The sequence below is a fragment of the Bubalus kerabau genome, chromosome 5, assembly GCF_029407905.1.
Source record: "Bubalus kerabau isolate K-KA32 ecotype Philippines breed swamp buffalo chromosome 5, PCC_UOA_SB_1v2, whole genome shotgun sequence".
NCBI lineage: Eukaryota > Metazoa > Chordata > Mammalia > Artiodactyla > Bovidae > Bubalus > Bubalus kerabau.
The window spans coordinates 121593734-121612658 of NC_073628.1; the positions used below are offsets into that span (position 1 = coordinate 121593734).

The 18925-nt window shown below is 39.7% G+C and overlaps 1 long non-coding RNA gene across 1 annotated transcript; it reads right to left on the reverse strand.

The window, feature by feature from the left end:
* Positions 1-4592: 4592 nt before the first annotated feature.
* Positions 4593-16843, reverse strand: LOC129653363 (uncharacterized). The gene is made up of 3 exons (XR_008715082.1): positions 16762-16843; positions 15975-16076; positions 4593-5310 (listed from the first exon to the last, which is right to left on the reverse strand). It is a non-coding gene; the product is annotated as an uncharacterized LOC129653363 (long non-coding RNA).
* Between the last annotated feature and the right edge of the window lie 2082 nt (positions 16844-18925).

Consider the following 18925-nt stretch of genomic DNA (forward strand, 5'->3'; position numbering starts at 1 on the left):
CCCCAATCTGAGATTCTGAAAAACAGATATTTCTAGAGCAGGTACAAGGAAGTAGATGTTAGCAATAAAAAGCATGGAAGGATTAAGATCTGGGCTTTTGCCTGCAAGCCGCATCAGCCCCCTGATCCTTACCTTATTTCTGAGTCTTATTCTTCCTTATTCTTCTGCAGCACCACTCCCTCAGGTCGGTTCGTTGTTGGGCTGGTCCCAACAATTTTGGCTCTCGTTATCAAAGGAGGTTCTCTAAAGTCTTTTGTCAAGATACAATTTTGTTATGTTCTTAGAATAATAACCCTGTGTATGTATATTCTTCTATAACACAGGCTTTTAATAATTGATTCTGCATCATTAGTCCAAACTGATGGTATTAATTCACTTACTCATTCGATAAGAATGCATTCAGCTTCTCCAGGGTGCACGGTTTACATGTGATCCTGTGATAGTGAAAATCATAATAGGTTGGCTCTACTTAGTACAGGTTATTGGAAAATTTACAACAGTAATCCTGGCTTTGTTTTGTTATATTCTATGGCTCATTAATAGCTCTTGCAAATATATTTTATTTTAGAATTGACAGAATTAAATGTGTGGAAAAATATCTCTAGCTGTCAGACTGAGCCATCACTGAATAAGATTTTCATAAGTTCAGCAATATTGACACACTTCAAGCACTTAAAGTTAAAGTAAAAGCATAAATTAAGTTTATGCAGCCTACCAGTCTCCTCTGTCCATGAGATTTTCCAGGCAAGAATACTGGAGTGGGTTGCTATTTCCTCCTCCAGGGGATCTTCCTGACCCAGGGATTCAACCCAAGACTCCTGCTTGGCAGACGGACTCTTTATCACTGAGTCACCAGGGAAGCCACTCATATCATCTACCACTTGTTGAAAACTGTTAGGACTTAGCAAGTTTCATGTTATTAGTAGAATAAATAACATGGAAATGGCTACCCCCTCCAGTATTCTTGCCTGGAGAATCCCATGGACAGAGGAGCCTGGCAGGCTACAGTCCATGGAGCTGCAAAGAGTTGTATATATGTATAGTCTTTTTCTTCCCTGGTAGCTCAGAGGTTAAAGCATCTGACTGCAATGCAGGAGACCTGGGTTCGATCCCTGGGTTGGGAAGATCCCCTGGAGAAGGAAATGGCAACCCACTCCAGTACTCTTGCCTGGAGAATCCCATGGATGGAGGAGCCTGGTGGACTACAGTCCACAGGGTCACAAAGAGTAGAACACAACTGAGCAACTTCACTCACTCACTCACTCACTCACTCATGTATAGTCTTTTAATTATTTTAGAAAGGATGAACTTGGGGGAAAACCTAAGTTGTTTTTATCCTTAGCAAACTTAATCTTTATTAAAGAGGACTAGAAACTCTTCTCTATAACAAACAATCCTATATTATTTATCAATGTGGTACCTAAAATGAGCAAACAGAAATGTTAGATATCACTATAGGAATGCTAACCTTTTTTGTTTGTTTCAGCTAAAGCCTGAAAGGACCAACAATAAGCAAATAACTACATCTGTATGTGGGAGTGTGTGTGTGTGCACCTGTGTGTAAACACATGGGCACCCCTGCATCTTTCCCCAGTCTCTCATGGAGACCGCAAAGGAAAATAATCAATAATAGAGAGTATATCATCTCCAGAACCATGTCTCTCATACAATGTGAGCTTCAATAAATAGGTGTTGAGTCAATGGAATCATATCTGCCAGTTAGGACAAAAGACAGCCATCAAGTTGCTGTTTCCTTGAAACCAATGCCATGTGCATTGAAATCTGATTTGTGTAGACTTTGGGTTTTCATTTGCATAGGTGTCTAGTGTCTGTTTTTCTGTCAGGTACTCTACCTGAAGCTGATGAAAGAATGATCAGAAAGACATAGGCAATCCTTGCTCTCAAGTGGCTGACTGTCTCGGGGTGGGGCAGACAGTCATAAAATGGTGTAATGATGAGGTGAGCTAAGGAGCTAGGAGACCAAAAGGGGTCCTTGGGTTTTAGAAGTGTAGCTGGAATTGGGAGTCCAGGAAAGGGTTGTTGGAAGGCAAGGAGCCCAGTGTACTCTTACTTTTTGTCTTTCTTTTTAAAAATATTTGTACTCTGAAAATTTTCAAACATACACAAATGTAGGGAGATAATTTAATCATTATCTACAAATGCTCCAGGAGATGGTGAAGGACAGGGAAGCCTGGCATGCTACAGTCCATGGGGTCGCAAAGAGTTGGACACGACTGAGCGAACAACAACACAAATGGTCAGTTTTGTTCATATTCTCATCACACCCTACAATCCATTACTGGACTAGTTTGAATCCAATTTCAGGCCTGTATTATTTTATTTGTAAGTATTTTATGACGTATCTTTAAAAGATAAGGATACTTGTTTTATTTAAAAAACAATACTATACAGCCACTATGGAGAACAGTGTGGAGATTCCTTAAAAAACTGGAAATAGAACTGCCTTATGATCCAGCAATCCCACTGCTGGGCATACACACTGAGGAAACCAGAAGGGAAAGAGACACGTGTACCCCAATGTTCATCGCAGCACTGTTTATAATAGCCAGGACATGGAAGCAACCTAGATGTCCATCAGCAGATGAATGGATAAGAAAGCTGTGGTACATATACACAATGGAGTATTACTCAGCCATTAAAAAGAATACATTTGAATCAGCTCTAATGAGGTGGATGAAACTGGAGCCTATTATACAGAGTGAAGTAAGCCAGAAAGAAAAACACCAATACAGTATACTAACGCATATATATGGAATTTAGAAAGATGGTAACAATAACCCTGTGTACGAGACAGCAAAAGAGACACTGATGTATAGATCAGTCTTATGGACTCTGTGGGAGAGGGAGAGGGTGGGAAGATTTGGGAGAATGGCATTGAAACATGTAAAATATCATGTATGAAACGAGTTGCCAGTCCAGGTTCGATGCACGATACTGGATGCTTGGGGCTGGTGCACTGGGACGACCCAGAGGGATGGAATGGGGAGGGAGGAGGGAGGAGGGTTCAGGATGGGGAACACATGTATACCTGTGGCAGATTCATTTTGATATTTGGCAAAACTAATACAATTATGTAAAGTTTAAAAATAAAATAAAATAAAAAACAAAAAAACAATGCTATTCAGTTCAGTTCAGTTCAGTCATTCAGTCATGTCTGACTCTTTGCAATCCCATGGACTGCAGCACACCAGACCTCCCTGTCCATCACCAACTCCCAGAGCTTACTCAAACTCATGTCCATTGAGTTGGTGATGCCATCCAATCATCTCATCCACTGTCATCCCCTTCTCCTCCTGCCTTCAATCTTTCCCAGCATCAGGGTCTTTTCCAATGAGTCAGTTCTTTGCAGCGGGTGGCCAAAGTATTGGAGTTTCAGCCTCAGCATCAGTCCTTCCAATGAATATTCAGGACTGATTTCCTTTAGGATGGACTGGTTGGATCTCCTTGCAGTCCAAGGGACTCTCAAGAGTCTCCTCCAACACCACAGTTCAAAAGCATCAGTTCTTCAGTGCTTAGCTTTCTTTGTATTCCAACTCTCACATCCATACTCGACTACTAGAAAAACCATAGCTTTGACTAGATGGACCTTTGTTGGCAAAGTAATGTCTCTGCTTTTTAATATGCTGTCTAGGTTGGTCATAACTTTCCTTCCAAGGGGCAAGCATCTTTTAATTTCATGGCTGCAGTCACCATCTGCAGTGATTTTGGACCCCCCAAAATAAAGTCTGTCGCTGTTTCCATTGTTTCCCCATCTATTTGTCTTGAAGTGATGGGACCAGATGCCATGATCTTAGTTTTCTGAAGGTTGAGAAACAATACTATTATCTCACCTAAAGTTAATAATAATTATATTTTAAAATACCCAATCAGTTTCAGATTTCCTTGGTTGTCTCATGATTTTTTTAAGATGACATACTTGATGAAACTAAGAGCTGGTTCTTTGAAAGATAAACAAAATTTATAAACACATTTAGCTAGAATAACCAGAAAAGGGGAGAGAGAGGATTCAAATAAAATAAAAAACGAAAAAGGTGTTACAACAATACCACAGAAATACAAAGGATCATAAGAGACTACTATTGACAATTAAATGTCAATAAATTTTACAATCTATAAGAAATGGATAAATTTTTGGAAGCATGGAAACTACCAAGACTGAATCATAATGAAATAGAAAATCTTGAGGTTGATTACTAGCAAGGCAATTGAATCAGTAATTAAAAAAAAAAACTTTCAACAAATAAAAGTTCAGGACTAGATGACTTCAACTGTGACTTATACTGGACTTTTAAATAAGAATCTTCAAACTCAAAATATGGAAGGTGGAGGGAGGATTCTCCCAAACACATTTTAGGAGGTCAGCATTGCCCTGATATAAATCCAGAGAAGGACACCACAAGAAAAAAAAAATTACAGATCAATATCCTTGATGAACATAGATGCAAAAGTCCTCAGGAAAATATTAACAAGCTGAATTCAACAACACATTACAAGGATCATACATTGTGATCAAGTGATATTTATTCCAGGGATGCAAGGATGGTTCAATATCCATAAATCAGTCTATGTGATATACCACAATAAAAAAAATGAGGAATAAAAATCAAAACCATCTCAATAGATGCAGAAAAACCTTTTGATGAAATTCAACATCCACTTATGGTAAAAATTTCAAACAAAACATGTATAGAGGCAATGTACTACAGCATAATAAAGACAATAATGACAAGCCCACAGCTAACATCGTGCTCAATGATGGATCTGACATCAAAAGCATAGGCAACTATAGCAAAATTAAACAGGTGGGGCTAAGAAGCTTTTGCACGGAAAAGGAATAAACAAAATTGAAAGGAAACTTACTGAATGGGAGAAAATATTTGTTAACCATATATCTGATAAGGGGCAAATATTCAAAATACAGAAATAATTCATATAACTCAATAGCTGATAAACAAGCAATCTGATTACAAATGATCTGAATAGACATTTTTTCCAAAGAAGACATACAGATAGCATGCTCTAAGTACAGAAAAACATACTCAACTTCATTAATAACCAGGGAAATGAAAATCAAAACCACTGTGAGATATCACTTCACTCGTGTCAGAAAGACTATTATCAGTAAGACATGCAATACCAAGAGTTGATGAGAATGTGGAAAGAAGGAAACCCTTGTGCATGCTCAGTGAGAATGTAAATTGATGCATCCACTGTGAAAAACAGAGGTTCCTCAAAAAAATAAAAATAGAATTACCATATGATCCAGCAGTTCCTCTACTCAGCACTTACCTGAAGAAAACAAAAACACTCACTTGAAAAAAATATATGCACCCCCATGTTCACTGCAACATTGTTTACAATAGCCAAAATATGGAATCAGTCTAAGTGTCCATCAACAAATGAATAAATACAGAAAATGTGATACACACACACATATACATACAATGGAATATTATTCAACCATAAAAAATGGAATCTCTCCATTTCCGACAATATGAATGGGACTTAAGGGCATTAAGCAAAATGAAATAAGTCAGAAACAGAGGAAGACAAATACCATATAATCTCTCTTCCATGTGGCACCTGAAAACAATAACAGCAATAGCGATAATAAATTAATACCAAGCTCATACACAAAGAGAACAGATTAGTGGTTACCATGGAGGAGGGGGTGGAAGAAGGGGATGAACTATTTTTTTAATACATTATAAGCAAAACAAAACAAAGATGGCATTCTTGAGACCAGATTCAAATGAGATCCACACATACTGTTGTGCTGAGTTTAGAGTGTTTAAATGGCATAAAGAATTAGCCAAGATAATATGTGACATATGTAGGGCTTTTTGTATGTGTTTTGTTCACTATTTTGTAATTGTTCTTGTAATTATTATTCACCATTTTGATCACCCCAGTGCTTACACATAATAGGCGCTCAGGAAATATTTATTGTATAAGTGAATGAATGCAAGAATGGGGTAGGGAAGCATTTCAAGCCAAGGGAGCAGCCGCAAGTGTGAGATCACAGTGCATGTGGGGAACTATTCATTTTATTTATGGCTGGAGTAAAGCATTGTGGTAAGGATAGGAAATGTGGCTGAACCAAAGTCAGGGCCAGACCATGCTAAGCAGAGTGGGAAGAAACTTTTGGAGGACTTTCAGGAGTGGAGGGACATGATCCAATTTGCATTGTCGAAAGGTTGTGATTTCCATTTACCCCCGAGGGACCAGTAGATCCCTTGGAGATCATGTCATATTCAAGACCACACCAATCAAGCTATGAAACTTAATTAAAGAGAAGTGAGTGAGTGTTGAACATTAGTCACTCAGTCGTGTCTGACTCTTTGCGACCCTATGGACTGTGGCCCGCCAGGTTCCTCTGTCCATGGAATTCTACAGGCAAGAATGCTGGAGTGGGCTATCATTCTCTTCTGCAGGGGATCTTCCTGACACAGGGATCAAAGCTGGGTCTCCTGCATTGCAGGCAGATTCTTTACTGTCTGAGCCACCAGGGAAGTCCCACTTAAAGGGAAACTAAATGTTTGTTGAAATGTCCCAAGGAAAATCGTGCTCAAACTACTGCATAATTGCACTCATCTCACACACTAGTAAAGTAATGCTCAAAATTCTCCAAGCCAGGCTTCAGCAGTACGTGAACCGTGAACTTCCAGATGTTGAAACTGGTTTTAGAAAAGGCAGAGGAACCAGAGATCAAATTGCCAACATCCGTTGGATCATGGAAAAGGCAAGAGAGTTCCAGAAAAACATCTATTTCTGCCTTATTGAATATGCAAAAGCCTTTGTGTGGATCAAAATAAACTGTGGAAAATTCTGAAAGAGATGGGAATACCAGACCACCTGACCTGCCTCTTGAGAAACCTATATGCAGGTCAGGAAGCAACAGTTAGAACTGGACATGGAACAACAGACTGGTTCCAAACAGGAAAAGGAGTGCGTCAAGGCTGTATATTGTCACCCTGCTTATTTAACTTCTATGCAGAGTATATCATGAGAAACACTGGGCTGGAAGAAGCACAAGCTGGAATCAAGATTGCCAGGAGAAATATCAATCACCTCAGATATGCAGATGACACCACCCTTCTGGCAGAAAATGAAGAGGAACTAAAAAGCCTCTTGATGCAAGTGAAAGAGGAGAGTGAAAAAGTTGGCTTAAAGCTCAACATTCAGAAAACGAAGATCATGGCATCTGGTCCCATCACTTCATGGGAAATAGATGGGGAAACAGCGGAAACAGTATCAGACTTTATTTTTGGGGGCTCCAAAACCACTGCAGATGGTGATTGCAGCCATGAAATTAAAAGACGCTTACTCCTTGGAAGGAAAGTTATGACCAACCTAGATAGCATATGCAAAAGCAGAGACATTACTTTGCCAACAAACGTCCATCTAGTCAAGGCTATGGTTTTTCCTGTGGTCATGTATGGATGTGAGAGTTGGACTGTGAAGAAAGCTGAGCACTGAAGAATTGATGCTTTTGAACTGTGGTGTTGGAGAAGACTCTTAAGAGTCTCTTGGACTGCAAGGAGATCCAACCAGTCCATCCTAAAGGAGATCAGTCCTGGGTGTTCATTGGAAGGACTGATGCTGAAGCTGAAACTCCAATACTTTGGCCACCTCATGCGAAGAATTGACTCATTGGAAAAGACCCTGATGCTGGGAGGGATTGGGGGCAGGAGGACAAGGGGACGACAGAGGATGAGATAGCTGGATGGCATCACCGACTTGATGGATGTGAGTTTGAGTGAATTCCGGGACATGGTGATGGACAGGGAGGCCTGGCGTGCTGCGATTCATGGGGTTGCAAAGAGTCGGACACGACTGAGCGACTGAACTGAACTGAACGGAAGGAAAATTTTCTGGGAAGGTTCATCATAGAGAATGTCTTCAAATGTTCTCTCCCAAGTCTGTCTCCTGCTGAAATCTCTCTCACGTCCTCAGTTCACACCGGCTCTCTTGGATCTTTCATCTCTGATCCTTTCCTCATCTCTTTCGCTTTCCTGTCCTCTAATATAAATCCAGGTGGATTTCAGGCCTCTCCTGTTGTCCCCATGCCCAGTAGGTCAGATGGACATATACTCCACCCAATGGGAGCAGAGAGGTCATTTTTTTTTAATTAAATTAATTTATTTTTAATTGAAGGATAATTGTTTTACAATACTGTATTGGTTTCTGTCAAACATCAACATGAATCAACCACAGGTATACTTATGTCCCCTCCCTCTTGAAAGAAGTGGTTTAACCATATGGTCTGTTTTCTGTTACTCTTACGTGATACAAACTTCTCTCAGGTTCTGCAGCACCTGTTTGGATGATGGTGAGACTGACTGATGCTCTTTTCCCAAAAGGCTACAAATCTAACTAGTACATTTGAAATTGGCCTCTCTTTCACCAGAACACAGCTCTGCTACCTAACAGAAAATTGCATCATCAGTGCCTTAATGGTGTTTACAGTTACGAGGAATGTCACTGTTCTAGTCTTAGAATTTTGGATGCCTCCTGGATGCCCCTACAAGGGATGAGTAGCACCCTGAGGCTCTTGTGTGAACAGCAGTGTTGGAGGTTGATGGACATGAAGGGAGGCAGGCTGGGGAGGCTTCAGGCAGGAGGCCATGAGCTGACTCCCAGGAAGCTGTTTTCTGGCAGGATTCAGATGCTGAAGCTGAAGCTCCAATACTTTGGCCACCTGATGTGAAGAGCTGACTCAGAAAAGACCCTGATGTTGGGAAAGATTAAAGGCAGGAGGAGAAGGGGATGGCAAAGGATGAGATGGTTGGATAGCATCACCAACTCTATAGACATGAGTTTGAGCTAGCTCCAGGAGATGGTGAAGGACAGGAAAGCCTGGCGTGCTGCAGTCCATGGGGTTGCAAAGAGGTGGACACAACTAAGCAACTGAACAACAACAACAAAAAAAGCACATCCTTTTTGGATCCAACTTATTTCTGGGGACTGGCTTGTTTTGAGGAAAATTTAGAGTCCATATGTGCCTGCCAAGTCGTTTCAGTCCTGTCTGACTCTTTGATCCTATAGACTGTAGCCCACCAGGCTCCTCTGTCCATGGGATTCTGCAGGCAAGAATACTGGAGTGAGTTGCCATTCCCTCCTCCAGGGGATCTTCCCAACCCAGGGATCGAACCCACATCACTTATGTCTCCTGCATTTTCAGGCAGGTTCTTTACCACTAGCACCGCCTGGGAAGCCCCTAGAGTAATTAGTGACAAAATAGTGATTATTCTGGGCCATTCACTTTATATTTGTGTAAGTATTTTATAGTCTACTAATGTGTATAGTAGGAATGAAACCTGATATTTTGTAATTTTATTTACGTGGCATGGACTTCCTAAAAGAAATCTTTATAGATCAATCATGAGGGTTTTTTCCCCCTTTTCGGAGTAGCTGCTGCCATCTTTGCTTTTACTGGATTTTTTTTTAACAGCCTGTTTGGAAACATGCTTATTTTGAAAAAGCCTTTAGGAGCACTCATGTATTAAAAAAAAAAAATTCTTAATATCACTGTGAAAGATCCTCTGATGAACTGCTGTAAGAAAGGTTTCCTTACATTTTGAATCAGCACAAACTTCAATTGGTTCAATGGGATATATTATCAAAACAACCTCTTTGTAACCCAGTTGAAAGGATTTTTCTCAAATGAATGTTCAAAGAAACAGAAGGACAAAGTACCAAACTTAGAGTTTTAAAAACTTTTGAAAAGTGAAAGTGTTAGTCACTCAGTCATTTCCTTGCGACCCCATGGACTGTAGCCCACCAGTCTCCTCTGTCTACGGAATTCTTCAGGCAAGAATACTTGAAATGGCAGCCATTCCCTTCTCCAGGAGATCTTCCCAACCCAGGGATCAAACCCAGGTCTCCTGTACTGCAGGCAGATTCTTTACCATCTGAGCCACCAGGGTAGAGTTTTAAGAGCTTTTACATTCCAATAAAATAAAAGAGATCATTAGTTTTAATGCTTGCTTTCCACTACCAAAAAGTCCTTTTTCCACTTTAAAAAGGTACCGATGTTCAAACTATTCTTAGAGACTGCTTCTTAAATTTATGTTAATCCAGGACACAATTCATAAGGAAAGAATAAGATATGAAACAGACCAATCATAAGCCCTGTTGACATGCTTAGCAATTCTGACAATGAAGTAGAAATTCAAGTGCATTAATAAACTGTTAACCTCATTATAGATTTCAGCTACTGTGTAGTTTTTCTCACAATTTCACAGAGGATGAAAAGTAACCTGTACAAAATCAGGGGCAAAATCGACTCTTCCTTCTCTTGGAGCAGTGCTTTCTCTTTTTTATTTTCCATATACTCTTCTTTGCTTTTGAAATGAGTATTTAAAATATATATATTGGTTTGTTAGTTTTGAAAAGTTCAGATCATGAAGAGACTTTCAAGATGTGTTAAAGGAATTTGTATCCTAATGGTAATCACATTTGAATTTTAGAAAGTTTTCTATTCCAAACCTCACTATTCTTTGCATGTGTAATTTATGCCATCTCTCAGTCTCTACATATCCTTACTTTTATATTATCTAGTAATAAATTATAGGCTTGCTAATTATATCATGTGGAAGTTGGTCCAGAGGTTCCTACACTTGAATTTTAGACATGCTTGTAGCATATGTGTATACTTAAGGCTTTGAAGTCCTTCCTTCCACCAAAAAGGAAATAAATTGCAGAATGGTATATAGCTTCTGGCAAGAATGCCATTTCAACTGCATTCTTTTTTTATATGTGTGCAAGAATCTTTTTTCCTAATCTGGTAAAAATTATGATTCTTAGCACTGGGATTTATTTTTATAGAAAACTCAATTTATCTTGGAAACTACCGTTAACAGCAATAAAAGCTAAAGCCAAACATTTCTTCCCTGATAGCTCAGTTGGTAAAGAATCTGCCTGCAATGCAGGAGACCCTGGTTTGATTCCTGGGTCAGGAAGATCCACTGGAGAATGGAAAGGCTACCCACTCCAGTATTCTGGCCTGGAGAATTCCATGGACTGTATAGACCATGGGGTCACAAAGAGTCAGACACGACTGAGCGACTTTCACTTCACTTCACTTCAAATATTGATGCACAGTGTTTAAATGACAAGCACTCTCTCTTCCCAACCTTTGGCAAAATTCTACATAATCCATTGAATACTTCAATGTTATTACTGAAGATGATGGGAAGATGATAGAGAATTGTGGTCAAACAGATGCTGGACTTGCCTGAGTAATTTCAGAGGTTTCACACAGACCTTATTAGTTAACAATAGATTATATCAACCTTTTCCCATCTCTTCCACTCTGGATTGTGTTACAATTGGGAAGCCCTAGGGAAAGAGAATCTTATTAATTAATCCTCAATCACTCATTTGCATTTCAAAGTAAATCTGAAACTCTTAGAGCTACCTAGAATAAAACATAAGCACTGTGCTGAAAACTTTATGTACACTTTCTTCAGCAACATAGAAACCCTATATTATATTCAATGCATAGGACAAAGAGAAGATTCTATAATAAATTTAAACGTTGGATCCATGTGCATTATACAGGCATCAAAACTGAAGGATTCTTCACCTGTAATATTGTTGGTGTTTGAGCAGCACAATTTTTGGTTATGTGGGAGGCCCCCAAAGTCGAGAGATTTCGCATCTCTGACTCCAGACCACAAAATACCCATAGCATCCATAGGTCAGCAGTGTGACCTTGTCACCTATATTCCCAAATGTCCATTAGAGGGATGGTTCCATCCCATACAGGCTTCCCTAGTAGCTTAGCTGGTAAAGAATCCACCTGCAATGCAGGACACCCCAGTTCGATCCCTGGGTTGGGAAGATCCTCTGGAAAAGGGAACGGCTACCCACTCCAGTTTCCTGTCCTGGAGAATTCCATGGACTGTTCAGTCCATAGGGTCACAAAGAGTGGGACACGACTGAGTGACTTTCACTTTCACTTTCCATCCCGCATGGAGACGAGATGATATCCACCTTGCCTGTACTCAAACCTCACTCTAAAAAGAATTTCAGAGGAAAGATCGCGACCTTTTTGTCAGAGGTGAAATTCCTGATCAACCTACTTGATTGACCTCATGAATGGAGCTCTTTAGGATGCTGCATGGGTGAGGAAGGCTGAAAGTTATGTACAATCTACTCCTTCCCCTCCCGTTAACTAGAGACTCAGTGTGCATCCATATAGGGTGGTAACACAGCTGCCATATAGCAGTGGTTCCTAAACTTCAGTGTGCTTAGAAATCACTTGGAGTGTCTATTACAGTGTAGATTTTGATCTAGTGTGTTTGAGCCAGTGTTCAGGATGCGCATTTTACAAAATCACTCTAGATAAATATGATTCGAGTTGCCACCTCTCCACACTTTCTTTTGTTAGTTGTTTATTTTTTTCTATTGAAATATAGTTTCTGTGCAATCAATGTTGTGTTAGTTTCTAGTGTACAACAAAGTGATTCAGATATATATATATATATATATATATATATATATATACACACACATATAGTTGTTGTTGTTCAGTCGCCAAGTTATGTTCGACTCTTTGTGACCACATGGACTGCAGCACTCCAGGCTTCCCTGTCCCTCACCATCTCCCAGAGTTTGCCCAAGTTCATGTCCATTGAACCTGTGATGCCATCCAACAAATCATCCTGCCACCCTCTTCTCCTTTTGCCTTTAATCTTTCCTAGCATCAGAAGCTTTTCCCGTGAGTCAGCTCTTTGCATCAGGTGGCCAAAGTATTAGAGGTTCAGCTTCAGCATCAGTCCTTCCAATGAATATTCAGGATTGATTCCCTTTAGGATAAGCTAGCTTGATCTTGTTTGTATCTGTTAATCCCAAACTCATAGTTTATCACTCCCCAACCCTGTTTCCCCTTTGTTAATCATAAATTTGTTTTCTAAGTCTGTGAGTCTGTTTCTGCTTTGTAAATAAGTTCATTTGTATCATATTTTAGACTCCATATATAAATGATACCATATATTTGTCTTTCTCTTTCTGGCTAACTTCACTTAATATGATAATCTCTACGCTCATCCATATTGCTACAAATGGCCTTATTTCATTATTTTTTACAGTTGAGTAGTAGGTGATGGACAGGGAGGCCTGGCGTGCTGCAATCATGGGGTCACAAAGAGTTGGACACGACTGAGTGACTGAACTGAACTGAGCAGTCTATTATATGTATATATACCACGTATATGTATACCACACGGTGTATACCATGTCTTCTTTATCCATTCTCTCTACCCTTTCTATAGATACTTCCTTAGAAGATTTCAATTCCGGGAAGAATCTTACAGAGCAACTGGCAATAAAACCCCCTATGTACACACATATAGGGGATGGGAAAGGTTCTTAGGATAGGTAGATGGCTATATTAGAGGGAGAGGAAGCAGTAGTCTTCTGTATGTAAGTCTAGTGGGTCAGGATTCAGACTTATTTGAAGAGAGAGGAAATAAACACCTGGTCCCATGGGAGTGGTCAGGTTATAAACCCTCTGTGGCACTCTCACCAGAGAGTAAGGATGAAGAAATTGATGGGAGTGTCTTCAGCATACAATTGGGTGGAAAGGGAGAACAGAAGTAGTGGCTTCCTGAGCTGTGGTGGACAGGGAGACTATGTTCATGGACATGCCCCTCCACGTTTGCTGGGATCATTTCCAATAATGAAGGCTCTGATTAGAAATGTATTACTGGGGTTCATCTTCACTGTTGGCTGGTACTCTACAAAGGGAGCATACTATGGGAAACTGATATAAGATGCAGCCTACTACCTGCGGCAAGCTCCTGCAGCTCCGCATTTACGAGGCTGGTCCCCGGCAAACCTGAGGAAGGAGGCAGAGTTTGTCCTGGGAGCCCCGTGCCCTCTTTCTCAGCCTTCTTCAGCACCACTTCTTCTTCCACCACCTCGAGGCTACTAAAGCAGACCCTCAGTCCTATTTTTCCAGAGGCTTGTACTCAGCTAGTTGCTACCTACTCCTCACTGGTGGCTTAACCAGAAAATGAATTCAAATTGTCCTCCAGGAGCTGTGTATTCAAGTAGTTCCTGAAAAGTGATAAGCCTTTACCACACAAGTGATAAAATGCACATGCTGAGATTAGGCACCAAGGTGATGGGTCTTATGGGCAATCTATTCCTTAGTCTTGAAATAAAATGAAATATCATTCATAAGTCTGGTTATGTAACAGTATGATTAGAAGTTTATCTAAATCATGTTACAGTGTTAGAAGGGATATTGAATGGTCATGTGGCTTTTAGGCACATCAATACTTGGACCCCCTGGAGAAATGACGTTTTTTTCTTCTTTGCACAAATTTCCACTAAAGAAGATTATAGTGAATACTTTACTACCATAGAGTCCAATCTACCACTGGACTCTAACAGTAGTGCCCTAATCATCACTGACTCTTGCCACAACTACCCCTTTGCCATCTGTTCTCCCTTCTAAGCCCCATCCCCTCATACCTGGTAATCCATTTGGCACACCGAAGCCCAAGTGATCTTTTAAATATGCTAATTAGATCATGCTAATTCCCTGCTTAAAATCATTTTGTGGCTTCCTGCTGTTTCTAGGATAAAGACCTTCTTGTCCTACAACAACCTTCGTGATCCTTACTTAGCCTGTCTCTCTCCCTCTCACCTCCAGCCTCTCTGGTCTCCTTTCATACCCTCACCTCCTCCTGTAAGAAAAAGTTCATTTGACCTCACAAGCATTGTAATAGCTCCTGCAGGCTTCGCTCTGTGCTGCCAACCCCACTGCGGTGTTTTAACCCATGTTTTGGTCCATTGCAGCTGTCAGCTTCTCTTTGTTAATGTACTGTGTGCTTATTTGATAAATGCTTGTTTTCTCATCTAGACCATGAGCTCCATGGGATGAGGACTTGGGTCTCTTTTACTCATACCCAGTGTGTTCCCACAGAGAGAGACTATAGTAAGTTCACAATGAATATTTTGCCCAATAGATGAATGAGATATTCCTTTTATCTAACAACCATCTCTCATGCTTTGGATTGAGCTCATTTTTAATCATTGGAAGAGGTGGAGAACTGGTCATTTTCCTCAAGTTCTCCTTTGTTTGAGGATGTAATATACTAATATTTTGGTGGAAATGCACAGATGCATCATTAAGGTGGAAACTAGGTGGTATGAAGAAATTTTAGTCTCACTAGAGTGAGTTTATTCACACATGTTGTTTATTTTCTTCAATTTGTTAAAACTCGGACTTCGTAACTGGAGGGGGTTAACTCCACTATTCAAGAGTTTAAGGCTCCTAGACTTTTTCCATATTAAAAAAATAAAGTCTTTTTGGGTGGTGCGAAGAGGTGTAAACAGCAGGGTAGAGAAATACAGCAAGAGACAAATAAAAAAAGTAAATGTTAGAGTGAGCTTTAAAATGGCAACAAAGAAATGGGAATTAAGGATGGGTTTTAAGAAAGAACCAGGGATCCTATCAGAGATTTTATTTTAAAGGAGAAAGATTGCTCTTTAGATTATATCAGTCACTTTTTATTTAATCTGAATACAAAACATATGGGATCCTAACCAAAGTTTCTCCTGTGTTTAGATCTCAGAGATTATTGCCTACAAGTGAACTGTTTGGTTGGTTTGTTCTTACTAATAGTGTCTGTAATTTTTAAAATAAAAACAACCATTTACAGAGTTTTATGTGCCAGACACCTTACATACAGTATCTTGTTTGGTTCTCAGAAACAGATGCGATTATTAACCCTCATTTTACAGATAAGGAAAGTGTGGGTCGGGAAGATTAAGCAATTTGCCTAGACTTACAGTTTTGGACAGATTTCTGATTCAAATCCCAACTGTGACTGGTTCTAAACTCAGTGCTCCTGTTTTGCCTCAGTTCCTCCTTAAAATGAGATCTCAACATTTGCTAAGGTTTAAGTTTTCTCCATTTTCACAAGTAAACTCACTCAGAGAGAGCTGTGGTTCTCCAAGTGGGATCCTCAGGTCAGATGAATCAGCGTCACATGGTGACTTGTTAGAAGTGCAAATCGTCTGAGCCCATCCAAGAACTGGAGTGAAAATGGGATGAACACAATTGTTTTCATTTTAACTAGCCCTCCATGCAATTCTGTTGCACACAATGGTTGAGAACCACTGCCTGCAGGAATTAAGAACTGAGCAGCCCAAATAGCTCGCTATGCTTGTAACTGATCATGTTATAGCCCACACATCACACTCCCTTTCCAGACGCCATTCCTGAAGAACTCTTTTTGGTTCTCCAGGAATGAAGCCAAAGCTGAAAGTCTTCTACAGATTTTGTTTGGGTGAAATGATGTCATATAAGTTTACACTGGGTTAAGTAGAGACAGCATTTGAACATTTTACTTGAATGTTGTGGTGGATCGCAAAAGGTCAAGTGTTTTTTTGGTTAATGTGTTCATGTTTCTCCACTTCTGCTTTCCTCCAGAACAGGAAGCGGAAGTTCTAAATACTACTATGAAGCCTGCTCTTGGTATTTCCGGACTGGCTGAGACCAGAAAGTAGCGGAAGAGACAAATATTTCTTGTTAGAGTTCCAATTTGATTTCCAAATCAAGGTGAACAGGATCAAAGGTCTTTTAAGTACAGATCAGCATCCCAAACTTTGATGCTTATCTAAATCAACAACTCTGGACTCTGTGCTACTAGATGTAACATGGGCAGGTGACTGAGAGAAAGAGAGAAATCAACCCTGAGGAATGAGGGGGATTCTCACCAGATAGCTGAAAACAACAATCCTTGAGATTGTGGTTGCCTTTCTTATTAATTTTCTAAGTATTGATGATGAAAACCTATAATAAATTGAAGAACGAACATCTTAAAACCTGAGTAAACTAGGAAGAAAAACAATTTCCACAAATGGATTCTTTCATTATGATAAAAAGTTGCAGAAGACCTTGAAGAAATTACTATTTGGAGAATTTTAGCTACTTTTGAGCCTCATTCATTTACTTTTGTTGCATTCTCTCGCTAAGTTTTCCTCAGTTATGTCCAACTCTTTGCAACCCCATGGACAGTAGCCCACCAGGCTCCTCTGTCCATGGAATTTTCCAGGCAAGAATACTGGAATGAGTTGCCATTTCCTACTCCAGGGAATCTTCCCAATCCAGGGATCAAACCCACATTTCTTGCGTCTCCTGCATTGGCAGGTGGATTCTTTACCACTGCGCCACCTGGGAAATCTGTTCTGTGTATAATCACTAAGTTAAGACATATGAAAGTAGAAGAAACAGAGAGGGATAAAAGATTGTACCATATTTTCTATTTATTATCTAGCTTAGATTTTTGCTTTCAGTTTGTTTTGGTTTGTTTTTATAGGGAAGAGTAATAGTTCACACTACAAAATACCAAAGGAAATTTAGATTATTTTTAAAATAATGAAACTTCTCGATGAGTAAACTGGGAAGATAATTTGTGAATCAAGCAAGTACATTTACTATGTAATTTCGGAAACTGATAAAACGCACTTACCTAAAAAGGAGGTGAGGGTTTTCTGCTTTCACTGGTGCTTCGCTTGGTGAGCTGGTCCCACTACCATATGCAAATAAATAAAACTAGAGGGATCTTTCATTTATACTCTTGGTTTAGAATCTTCAGAATTATTAGTCTAGGACTGCTCTCTGTCAAGGTAAAGGGATTTAATTATTCGTTATCAGCCATAAAATATCTGTACTGATATAGTCACATTAGCCCCTTGTTAAATGTGCTCATGATCAACTGATAAAACAATGGTGTTCTCTCTCCTTTAGACCTAAACTTGACATTTCTAAACAGTATCTCCACTTTGCCACCTTATATTGTATTGCTTAGAATTTCCTGAAATACTTTGCATGTCAGGTGTATTTCCAATCTATACAAAAGAATCCTGATACATAAGCACTGTTTTATTCTAGCTTAAAATAATAAGTCAGTTTCTGGCAGAATCTGAGAACATGCACCACTCAAATCTTAAAAGAGAAATTCTGGATTCTAAACTGGAGCCTGCTGTGAAAACTAATCTTTGCTTTAGATCTCCACCTTGTGGTTGTGCTTAGCTGCTCAGTCATGTCAGACTCTGTGACCCCATGGACTGCAGCCCGCCAGGCTCCTCTGTCCAAGGGGATTCTCCAGGCAAGAATACTAGAGTGGGTTGCCATGCCCTCTTCCAGCAGATCTTCCCAACCCAGGGTTAAATGTTTAAAATGTAAATTCCTTTTGATTTTGTGATCCTTGTTTATAAATTCTTTTTAGAAGGAAGTCAGGACGAACATTGTCTGAAAATAACTTAGAATAGGTGGCATTGCCTGAAAATAACTGAGACTGATGATTGGGTATTTAGAAATTTATAATTTGGATTTAGCTTACTCTGGAGTGAATTTTTCCTCTGAAGCACATTTTCATCATTTTTTGTTCAACTATCTTGAGAAATTAATTTTAGATTTCTCAAGAGACATTCAGAGATCACCGTTTGTGATTTCTCATATAGAAGGATCCCATAAGAGAAATCTCATTATTAGTATCTTCCTTTGCCTTCAGTAAACTCCCATGGGTGGATTATAAGGGGTCTAGAGCTTACAACCTCAGAACGCTAGGGAAAGATGTACAAACTACTCAAACGTGGTTTAACTTGGTCCAAGAAAGCAGGTGACAACTAGGTGACTACTAGGAATTCTGTGATTTCATTTTCTAAATTTCTTAGTTAACAACATGGAAAAGCTGTATGGGATTCCCTGGGTGCACTGCTCAGCTCTGTGCAGCTTTACACAGGTAGGTCACACATGAAGACCTGCTAAGGGTGGGCCTGATGTGCTGAGATCAAGATTAGAGCTCTTTGGACTTACATGAGACTTGATTTACAGGATGTGATTAACAAAACACAGTATTTTATTATTTGTATTTGT